The sequence below is a fragment of the Vombatus ursinus genome, unplaced genomic scaffold, assembly GCF_900497805.2.
Source record: "Vombatus ursinus unplaced genomic scaffold, bare-nosed wombat genome assembly UNPS02010284.1, whole genome shotgun sequence".
NCBI lineage: Eukaryota > Metazoa > Chordata > Mammalia > Diprotodontia > Vombatidae > Vombatus > Vombatus ursinus.
The window spans coordinates 2,949,527-2,961,692 of NW_020950062.1; positions in this window are offsets into that span (position 1 = coordinate 2,949,527).

Consider the following 12,166-nt stretch of genomic DNA (forward strand, 5'->3'; position numbering starts at 1 on the left):
TTGTTATCATTGACATTATTGTAGTGATAGTGACTTTGACTCTCAGTTCCTACACCTCTTCCCTTTTTTTCTGAATTCTTTGTACCCATTGTCTTGTGGCACGAAATATTCCATTATTTTATATATATTTCATCATCTATAGCTCAGTTTGTTTGGTCTTTCCCCGAATGATAAATACCCACCAAATGTCTTTTTTTCTACCTCAGAAAGTGTTGCCCTGAAGATCTTATTACATATAATCTTCTTTTGCATCATTGACATCTTTTGGGCTATTGTTCAGTAACGGGATCAGTGATGTATTTTATATTAATTTAGCATCATTTTTTCCCAAATCACAGGAATGGAGACGATGCTTTTCTTTAGAAAGTAAGGAAGAGGCTAATGAAGTCATATATTAGTTATCTTCAAAGGACTTCAAACATGTTCAGTCACCAAGCATGACCTCACCGACATAAAGTGGCTATGACTGATTCCTCTAAATGGTGATTCAGAGGATGAAAGGAAATCAGTGGTTGAGGAGAGACAATTTTCCCATGAAAGAAGAGAAATCAGGAACAAAGGGGGGATTCCGATTCAGGGATTTTAACAAGCTATTGTTCAGAAATGTTCGATTTATGGACCTGGAGAGACAACTGTTGATAGCTTTCTTAGTTCCTTTCTATAAAAAGAAATACCCTTTCTTTTTTTCTTCTCATTTCCCTTTTCTTCTCTTCCTTCACTCACATTCCCTTTCTTTTTTTTCCCTCCTCATGATCCCCAGGTTGCAAATGATTCCCCATGACTTGGTTTTGCCGGTCACATTCAGGAGCATTGATCTGTGGCCTAGATGGCACATAGAACTGACCTCTCCCCTATATAAGTCCTTTCTTTGCTTCAGAGGAAAACCTGGAAGATGAATGACATAGGCAAAGGGAGATAAGAGAGGATCAGGACTTCTAGCAAAGGGAGATAAGTAAAAGGGGAGAGCCTTTTCATAAACATTTCAAGTTTCTATATGTTTTGGGGAAGATATTAAATGCCTAGTCTCTGCCCTTTCATTAACCTCAGAGGAGAGTCTCCTAACCTGGGAAGTTGACTAAACTTATTTCACAACTTTTTCCTTATGCCTTCGCTATTTTTTTAAACCCCTGGCAAAATACTTGAATGTGAGTTTCTGAACAGGTATTTGAAGGCAAGGGAAGGGGTTTTATCCTTCATACTGTGGGCTCATGTTTCCCTGTGATTTTAATAACTCATAAAACCGTAAAGCCTTTCCCAGAGATCTTTCACAATGGGACAAAGCATACAGGACACCCAAGGGAGCTTAGATTCAAGGTGGGCTATGAATCAGAGAGTATGACCAGATGATTTCGGGAAGAATGTTACTCTAAAGTTTAAACTTCTTCCTCTGACATATAAGACCTACCAGAATCTGGGCTTAATTTTAACCTTTTTAGGTTTGTCTTCTTCCTGGCGTTCTACACAGAGGCTTGCAAAACAGTCTACCTCCACCAACCCTACTCACTCAACAGACAAAACCAACTTATATTACAATTTTTCCGTGACACTATACCTTTGTTTTCAATTCCATTGCCCTAGAATGTCCTTCTTTCTCATTTGGACCTAAATGTTAGCCATCTTTCAAATCTCACTTCTTCCAAGAAGCCTTACCTGAGCATCCTTGTTTAAAATGCTCTCTTTATGCTTTAGCACTAATTATTTGTGCCACTCATATGACAATTCTCATATACAATAATTATATGATAATGATATGTACCACTCATATGATAATTCTCATATGAGATAATTCTCATATCTTTACAGAAGCACACAATTTGAAAGATGAAAAGAATCTCACCCTCAGTACCCACCTAATCCAATTCATATAAGAAGAAATCTTCACAATAATATATCCACAAAGTGGTCATGCAGACTCTTCTTTAAGGCTTCTAAGGAAATTGACACAAGCCATTTCATTTTTGGATAGGTCTTATTTTTTAACCCATATTTTTCCATGCATGTGTTATCTTTCCAACCAAATTATAAGCCCTTTGAGAGCAAGGATGAAGTCTAATGCTTCTTTGTATCCCTAGCAATGTTTAACATAGGACCTTACATATTGTATGTGCTCCATATTTATCATTTAAAAATTGATTAATTAAAAAACAATTTTTTTATTTCAATCTTATGCTATTCTCTGTTACTAAAAAGAAAAGTTGGTTTTGACTATAGAATCAAGTGGCTTACCTGGTATTAATGCTTAATCTTCACAAATGATTTTACAGTGTCCTAAAATTTGAGAATTGGAAGAACCCTTGCTGGTCAGACAGTCCAAATCATACTTGAAAGGAATTCTCACTGTAACGTAACTGATAAGTAGCCATCTAGCCTACTCTTGAAGACCTCAATGGAGAGAAAACTCAACCTCAGCAGGCAATCTATTCTACTTGTGTACAGTTCTAATCTATAGGCAATTTTTCCTTTTATCAAGCCTAAATTTGCCTCTTTGCAACTTCTAGCTGATGCTCCTAGTTCTACTTTTTTAAGGATACCCAGAATTAAGTCTAATCTCATTAGAAACTCATCATCTTGCAAGGTCACATCAGCTTTGAAACACACTTCTCAGAGCTCCCTGTCCCTGGGGATAATCAAATTACAGTGGAACTATTGCCTCCATATCCCTGAAAACTCTATATCTCTTAATGAAATTCATGTGACCTCTTTAGCTTCCTTGACTGCCAAAACTCACTGCTGACTCATACGAATCTTGTAGTCCACCAAAATCCCCAGAACTTTTGTTCAGAGAAATTGCTATATAATCATGTCTCCTTAATCTTGTATGTGTAAAATTGATTTGTAACTCAAGTATAAGACTTTACGTGTGCCCATATTGAATTTCATCTTAGATTCCGGGCCACTCAAAAACAGGCAGGGTGCTGATTTGTTCAATGGGCCAGAGTTTGTTGACCTTTGTTCTAGCCTGTCAAAATCATACTGGATCCTATCTCTTTTATTTCTTTTTTAAAATTTTATTTATTTTTAGTTTATGGAATAAAACATTTCCATAACATAGTAAAAATAAAAAAGTTGAATGCACATGAAACTGCAAATCTGTTATGTACAACTAACTCTTTTATATGGTGTTTTAGCTATTGCTCCCATTTATAAATATGATGAACATTGCATCTATGCCTTTAATCGAGTCATAGAAAAAAGTATTAAACAGAAGAGGACCAAACATAGATCTCTGAACACTCCATTGGAGATATCCTATCATGATGATATTGAACTATTAACAATTACTCTTTCAGACTGATCATGAAACTAGTTCTGAATCCATCTAATTGTATGTCATCTGGTCCAAATCTATCTTTTCTCTTCAACAACATTATGAGAAATTTTATCAAAAAGTTGTTAAAATCTATTTAAACTACATCCATAGCATTCTCTTCATCAAATAGTTTAGTAGTCTTGTCCAAAAAAAAAAATTGTGTATGTGCATGTGCGTGCACACATGCATGTGAATACATGTGTGTATGTGACGGGGTAGAATCATGCTATTCTGACATGACTTGTTTTTGATGAAGCCATACTAGCTCTATGTAATCATGACAATTCTTTAAAGATGCTTGGCAACCGTTTCTTTAATGATCTTTTCTAGAATGTTTTCCCAGAAATCAAAGTCAAGCACACTGCCCAATAGATTGTAGAAAAATTGTCACTGGGGTAAAAGTACAGATCTTTGAGGTATTGCCAATTTACAATGAACTTATGCTTAGAATCATGGAATTTTAGAGACAATTAATTTAGCAAAGCCTTCTTATTTGAGAAAAATCAGATTGTATTTGTTAATCAAACCAAGGTCATTGATGCTTAGATTTCCAAGGCAATTATACTGAAGTTGTATTTAATCATACCAACAATTCTATGTCTTATTAAATCTAACCTCTAAACCACCTCAACCACAAACACTAATGTGGTTACTTTGCAAAGGTTATTGGCCCATTGTTGAATTAGGATATAGAATTTTTATTGAGTCAACACTTAGTCATTCTTGGTTTTAAAGTTCACTTAGAGTTTACCTTAGTGAAGACTTTAATTCACAATTGATATGAATATCCAAGGCTCTACACAGTTAGCTACTTCTATAGGAATTCCTGGAGTTCTTGTGGTAGGTTAGATTATCATTTTTTAACCTTAGAAAAGTATACATTTCAGCTGGCTTGATAATTTTGCAATGAGATCCAATTTCTCTTGACTTACAATATATCACATTCCATTCTCATCTTGCATTTAAAAAAAATCTGTACATTTTGTATAAGAGGGTGTTTTTTATTTAATGTGTTGTTTTTCTTCTTGGCTACTTGAAAATCCATCTCTCTATCATGTAATTGTGGAGTTTGATAGTAATATGTCTAAATGAGCTGAATCTGAAATTTGCCTGTTTTTGAGATCAAGGCATTTTGATGGGATACAAGCTATTGCTGTATTTCAGTAATTCTGGGTAATTTCCTAGTATGATTTACTAAAATATGATGGAAAAACCTTTATTCACATTTTTCATGGAGTCCAGTAACTATCAGGTAATTTTTGAGGTCTATTCTCTGTCCCACCATCTCTGCTAAAAAAGGTTAGTGAGTTTTCTCCTTTTTTCAAGTTTTTAATTTTTCTGATTCATTTTAATATTTATTTTTTATTAATGATATATGATATATTAATATCATATTATTAATTTAATATTATTTTCAATTATTCTGACACTATCACCCATTCTGCCTCATAATAGGAAAATTCTATTTCTCCATATGTATAAATTTTTATTTATATCTTCCATGGACAAATTCCAAATTGTATATTTTATTGCTATTATTATTCGTTTTTTAAAAATTTATGTCAGAGATTTTTCCTCATTGATATCAGTTCTTCCTTTCCTTTGGTATGCTACTTATATGTGATAATGAGTCTGGTGATGACCTCAAGTTCATTTCTGGGCATTGTTGATGCTAACAAGACCAACAAACAAATGCACATATTAGCACACATAAGATTAAGCAGGACACAAGTTCTGAGGAATTGAGGGGGAAAGAAAACAGCAGTTACTAAGTGCCTATTGTGTTCTAGGCACTGTGTCTGCTAAGCACTTTTCAGATATCTTATTTCATCCTCACAACAACCCTAGGAAATAGGTGCTGTTATTACCTACATTTTACCATTAAATAAACTAAGGCAGGCAGAGATTAAGTAACTTGCCCAGGATTACACAAGCAAGTAAGTGTCCGAGGCTGCATTTGGACTCAGGTCCTCAGGACTCCAGGACACATGCTCTTTGAAAGACTGCGCCACCCAGCTGCAACATGTTATCAGAAAGTCACAACATGAATTCTGGAAAATTTCCAGGAGAAAATGAGCTTTAAGCCAAGTTTTGAAAGACAAAAGAGAGAAGGGAAAGACATGAATGAATAAAGGAGAACACTAATGACTTCTGAAGAAGAAAGATGTGTGAAAATACAACCAGGCCATGTGCAAAAGATAGAAAAAAGATCATCTGGCTGGAGTAGAAATTTAATTGATGAGCATTATGAAATGAAGTTGTGGATATAGAAGTGACCTATTAGTAAAGGGTCTTGAAGCTCTAAGCAGACTTGCCTACCTTAGATTCCAACACAATGTTTACTATATCCATACAAATAGCCAACTAATATATTTTGACCAAATTGAGCAGTCAAGTTAATTATATAAGGGATTAATAAATATTTGTGTAATGAACTCAGGTTTTTTGTTTTGTTTTGTTTTTTTACTAAATCTGCCAATTGTTCCCTTGTTTTACCTGTCATTCATTACAACCTAGATTTCCCAATGGGCAAGGGCAGAACTATAAGAGACTGTGGTGAGACTATTGGGGGTAGAACATTGATATTGCTCATGTAGTGCAGGGGGAAGACCACTGGTCTGGAAGTCACAGAATTTCAGATTTGGAATTTGTCAGCCATCATTATCACTATTTGAATTTTTACTATTATTATTAGCTAAAAGACCATCTAGTCTAAGCCATAGCTGAATAAACATCTCCTTCTCAATATCTCCAGACAGTAGTCATCCAGCATCTACCTGGAGACCTCCAGTGAGGCCACTTCTGCCAAAGCTGTCCAATCTAGCTTTTAATATTGTTATTCTCAAGTCAAAATGGCAAGTCAAGAAATATTCATGAAGTGGCTCCTACATGCCAGTCACTGTGCTAAAACTGGGGAGACAAAGAAAGAAAAAAAATCCCCTCATGAGAAAGACAACATGTAAGCAAACATGTGCAAAAAAAAAAAAATACAAAGGATAAATTGGAGACAATCGACAGAGGGAAGGCACTAGGAGCAGGAGACTTTAGCTAAGGCTTCAAGGAAAACAGGGAAGGCAGGAGATGGAGATGAAGAAGAGAATTCCAGGCTTGAGTGATAGCCGTGGACGAATGCACAGAATTCAAAGATCGTGTCTGTGGGAGAAACAGGTCAGTGGGAAATATCAGGAGTGGTGAAGTTATTTAAGCCTTTAAAAAACAAATAGGATTCTATATATGATCCTGGAGGTAATGGAACAGGTACAGACAAATGCTTTAAGATCATTTTGATAGCTGCATGAAGGATAGATTGTAGAGAGTTAAGTCAGGGAGACTAACCAGCAAGCTATTGCAATAATTCAAGAGTGAGACGATAAGAGCCTGAACTAAGATGGTAGCAGTGTCAGAGAAGAGAAGTGGGCTTTTAGGAGAGAAACCATAGGAAATTTATGCTATAACTGGATATGACATGTTTCTTGTTCTGGCTTCTGGGGCTAAGCAAAATAAAACTATGTTGCTTTAAACCTGAGAGTCCTCAAAACACTTAAATACAATTATCATGCTTTCTACTTCCTTCCCAAAACCTATCTGCTTTTCTTGAAGTACACATTTCCAATAATAGGATCACGAGACCCTTTGCCATCTTGATTATCCTCCTTTGAATGTTCTTCATCTAACAGGATAGTTTTCCTTAAACATTGTGCCTGCAATTTAACACAGTATCCCAGATGTAATCCTAACAGAACAGGATATAGGGAGGCTATCGCCTCCTTTAATTTCAATACCATATCTCTCTATATTGATAAAAGAATAAATTCACTCTTTTGGCTACTTTATCACATGTTGAATTATATTGAACTCTGTCCAATAAAAGCACTAGATTATTTAAAGAAACAAACAAAAGAAAACAAAAACAAAAACCTGTTATCTAACACCCTCTCCTTCCCTCATCCCATTCTGTAAATGTAAAATTGATTTCTTGGAGTGGCAGGTAAGTGGCACAGTGGATAGAGCTCCAGCCTTGGAGTCAGGAGGACCTGAGTTCAAATCCAGCCTCAGACAATTGACACTAACTATGTGACCCTGGGCAAGTCACTTAACCCCATTGCCTAGCACCACCCCCAAAAAAATTTTGATTTCTTGGCCCAAATGCAAGACTTTACATTTATCCACATTAACTTCTATCTCCACTGATTCAACTTGTCATGGTATTTTTGAATCTTAATTCTGTGTTCTAGCATGCCAGTCAACCCTTCCAGATTTTATATTTTATGCTTAGCTGATAGGTATAACTTTATCTACCACTGATAATTGATACAGCGTTGAGGTAAAAATTATATATACACATGTGTGTGTGCATAAATATATGTATGTATTTAACAATTCATTTCTAAAATAGCACTGATCTGTACCTGAGGTATTGAGAGTTTAAATGGTTTTCCTGGTTCTATAAAGCTAATGTACCAGGGAGAGGGATTAAATTCAGATCCACATGACTCAAAAACAAATCATCTAATCCCATACCATGCTGCCTCTCTTCCTCCATTGTAGATATTTTAAGTATGTGATAATGTGGTTTCATGGAAAGAGTATTGGGTTACTTAAGTCAGAGGATCTGAAATAAAATTTCAGCCACTGTTATTTATTATCTGTGTGACCATGGGCCTCAGTTTCTTCACCTCTAAGTTGAAAGGATTGGACTAGATAACCCCTACTGTCCCTTTCAGCGCTGATTTTTTTTTGGCTCATCTGAAAATATTTTTGACATATCAAAATGACTAAATGCAAGTTAATTCGTATAGATACCTCAGTGGTCATGGATAAAAATACCTATTTCTGGCTTCTACTTTCTACTGGCCATCAGGGTTCTCAGGCCCCACAGAAGCCCCTTTTCAGTAGATTACTGGCATTAGCTACCCCACAGCAGGTTAGCTAGCTTTTGTGTTACTTTGTGATGTTGACATCTGTTGTAAACTTTTAACTCAGCACATTTTCCCTTTGCCATTTTTAGATTTTTAGAAAAGAAAAAAAAAAAAAGCTCAGGGTGAGTGCTTCTCTCAGATCTCTAACACACAAGTGACTGTATTGCTTAACATTTCTACCTTCTGCGATGAGATGAATGCACAGAGTAGGAGGTGAAAGTGGTAAAGGTCATGAGAACAATGTCACTTCCAACTCACCACCAAATTGCATCCATGTCTTAGGAAGCCTTGTTCAAACGTGGATTCAGCTTCCCCTGAGCTTCAGATGAAGAATAAACAAACACAGCCATTTTTTTTCTTCAAAATAAACAAGAATAATCTCCAGGCCTTACACATTTAATTGCAGTAAAATAGCATAAGCTAATTTGCGTCAAATCAAAAAACACATTTTAGTCATTAAATAAAATAATCATAGTTGGGAAAAGTTCCAAGGTTTCCATCCAAAGCCTCCTGAAAAAGTATTTTGACTGAGCTCTAAATCCTATAAACATATCCCATGCTTGCTGCTGATTTAGAACCATGGTAAACACTTGAAGCCCAGTCATTCAAAAATTTGTTAACATTACATGCCATTCTTTAAAAAGATTATGTTTGAAATATTGTAAATACAGCCCTGGGTATCATTTTTTTTTGCAATCATCCCTTCTTTTTTAATCAAACAAGACTCATTTCTTGATGGAGGTTGTATGTGTCAGTGGAAAGGAAGGTTTGGAGTCAGGGCATCTGGATTCATACCCTTCCTTTGTCACGTTCTACCTGTGTGACCCTAGGCGAGTTATTGAAACTCTCTGGACTTTGGTTTCCACATCTTTAAAATGAGAGGATTAGATGAGCAGGTTTCTTTGGTTGAACTGACCAACTAGCTATGCCCTGCAGGGGATATTCCTCTTCCCCTCTCTGTGATTAGCCTTATACTGCCATGTCATCAGAAAAGCATTCCTTCAAAGCATAGCTATGGAGCAACATCCTGCATCAGAAAGTCCTTGACCTTCTTAAACTCTCCCCAAATATCTGTTTTCTTTTTGTCATGAAAATATCTTTTGTAACTTTTTTAAAATTTACATACCTACGTATAAGTTGTATGTTCCCTAATAGAAGCAAAACCCTTTGAGAAAAAGTAAGTCAAATTGATTTAAAAGTCCCATCCAGCTCAAAATCCTGTGTTCCTGGGCTTTATCCCATAGGTGTGGAAACTTAGGAGCAGGAAGACAGTGAAATGAAGTGAGGTCACCCAACTTGTTAGGGACAAAAGTAACCCTTCCTTTGCCCAGGGCTCAGCAAAGTACAATGAATCACATAATTCCTTTTGCATGGTATAACTGGATGTTAAGGCTATAGGAACTATTGAAGCTATCCATTATACAGTCATGGCCCTTGACAATTTCTAGGGCCTTGCTGGTCTTCTAGTTTACGCATTCCCCAAATCAGTTTTATGGATCATTGAATTATCATTTAAAGGGTCTTCAGAGATCATCTAACTTAACCCACATATTTTACAAAGATGAAAATTTACTTATCTGAAGTTCCACAAATAATAATGATGATAATGGACATTTATATAGACTTTAAGGTTTGCAAAGTGTCTTAGATGCATCTTTTATTTTTTATTTATTTATTTTTGGAGGCTCACAACTATGTTAGGTAAGTGTCTATTATCTTTCCTGTTTTATAGATGAAGAGAAGTTAAGGGACAAGATCAGAGTCAAGCAGCCAATAAGTATTGGATAAAGAATAGAATTCAGAATCCAAAACCATCCCTGGTATTTGCCACATAAGACTACCCTGTGTCTGACGCTTTGTGACCCTATTTGGGGCTTTCTTGGCAAAGATAGTAGAGTAGTTTGTCATTTTCTTCCCTAGGTCATTTTACAGATAAGGAAATTGAGGCAATCAGGGTAAAGTGACTTGGCCAGGGTCACAGATGAATCTTCCTGACTCCAGGTCTGGCACTCTAGCCACTGAGCCACCTAGCTGTCCTAGACTACCTAAGAGAGGGAGTAGCAAAGCCAGAAATCAAAGCCAGATCCTTTGGTTCCATATTCAGAGCTTTTGATAGTGTATTACACTGCCTCTTTCAAACATTATCCTGCTCTGTCCTTGGATAGAGCACCAGATCTGGAGACAAGAAGACCTGGCCTACAACACTTACTAGCTGTGTGATGCTGGGCAAGTCACTTCACCCTATTTACCTCAGTTCCTCATCTGTAAAATGAGCTAGAAAAGGAATGGCAAACTACGCTAGTATCTTTGCCAAGAAAAGCCCAGGTGAGTTCATGAAGAGTCAGATACGACTGAAAAACCACTCATCATCAACAACAACAACAAAGATGGCTTGCCCTTTATAGAAACAGATACAAAACCCAGTTTTGGTCTAAAGTTCTTCTCATTGAATTTATTTGTCATGTACCCTTAGGCTAGTAGTTAGATAGCCAGTCTTGGTGAAATCAAACCAAGCCAGCAAACATTTATTAAGTGCCTACTATGTGCTAAGCGCTAGGGATACAAAGAAAAGTGCTTGCTTTCAAGGTTTGTTATACAATATACAGGATAATTTGAAATCAGGGAAGATCTCTCTGAATTCAAATCTTACCTCTTATCTATACTAGCTGTGTGACTATGGGCAAATTAATTAACCTCTCAGTTCCCTAAGCCACTTTTAAAATTAATTAAGATGAGTTGTATATTTACATCAGTAGAGGGAGTTGCCCCACACAAATGAAATCAGAGATTCGTTCCTTTAACTCCTGGAGGAAAAAACAAAAAAACAAAAAACTAAAACTAAATCAAATGTAGAGGAAAGAAGTTTCAGAATCTTATAAAGTCCTTCCAGCATTTGACCAAAATTTCTGAAGTAAATGTGGTATATTCATCTAGAGAAAGAAACTGCCCCTTAATAAGGCTCAGATTAATATACTCTTATGATTAGGGTGTGGGAAATAGCCCAGGCAACAAAGCTCCTGTCCCTTTCTCATCCACCTTCATGGGAAGGGGGAAGTATAGCTGATTAAGGACTAATTACGCAGCTGAAATTACTCCTTTGTGTAACCAAAATTCTTCTAGTAGGAAGAGAACAGAGGTTTCTATTCCAAGGCTCTGTTCCCTTGGGGCAGGTCAGAGGGACCATAGGACCAGAGAGTTAGAGCTCAGAAGAACTTCAGAAGCCACCAAACCTAATTCCTTCATTTTACAGATCAAGAAACTGAGGCACAGAGCAGTCTTTTAACACAGATGTGGTCCCCTGTGTCTTATTATTCAGAATAGGCAGGTGCCTCCTTTCCTCTGTAGCCCTTCATGTTCCAGCTGCATGCTGGAATGATTTAGACACCCTGGCCTAGAGACAAGTTTCCCTTCAGCATAGCCTCATGATCTGCCTCTGTGCGCCAAGGAGACTTTTATTGGGTATCTCTCTCTTTTCATGTTCATATGATGAGTTGGGAGGGGAGGAGATCTCACGTGTATTCAGAAAGGATATGTGTAACCAGAAACCAATCCCTTCATGTCCCACACCCTACTGGGAGAGCTTTCTGTTTTGGAGAAGGCATATTGACTTGCTAAGTAAGAAAAAAGAACTATGTAGTAATACCATTTGATCTTTAAAACAGTTGTTTTTATGAAGCTGAGCCTTTCCATAATTATAGAATATGTCAATTCATACTGTAAAAGTGCTTATTTGATAGCTGTTTTACTTTTCATTGAGCTGTGGAAGTCAGGGGCATAGCATTTGCAAAGTGTTATGTGATAGATGAAATAATATCACACTATGAAAACATTTATTGTTTAATGAAAATAGTATGTTAGGGCTAAGATTGCACACATACACATAATCCTGAACACTCACAAAAAAAGGCAATTTAGAGCTAATAAAAATAAATATGGA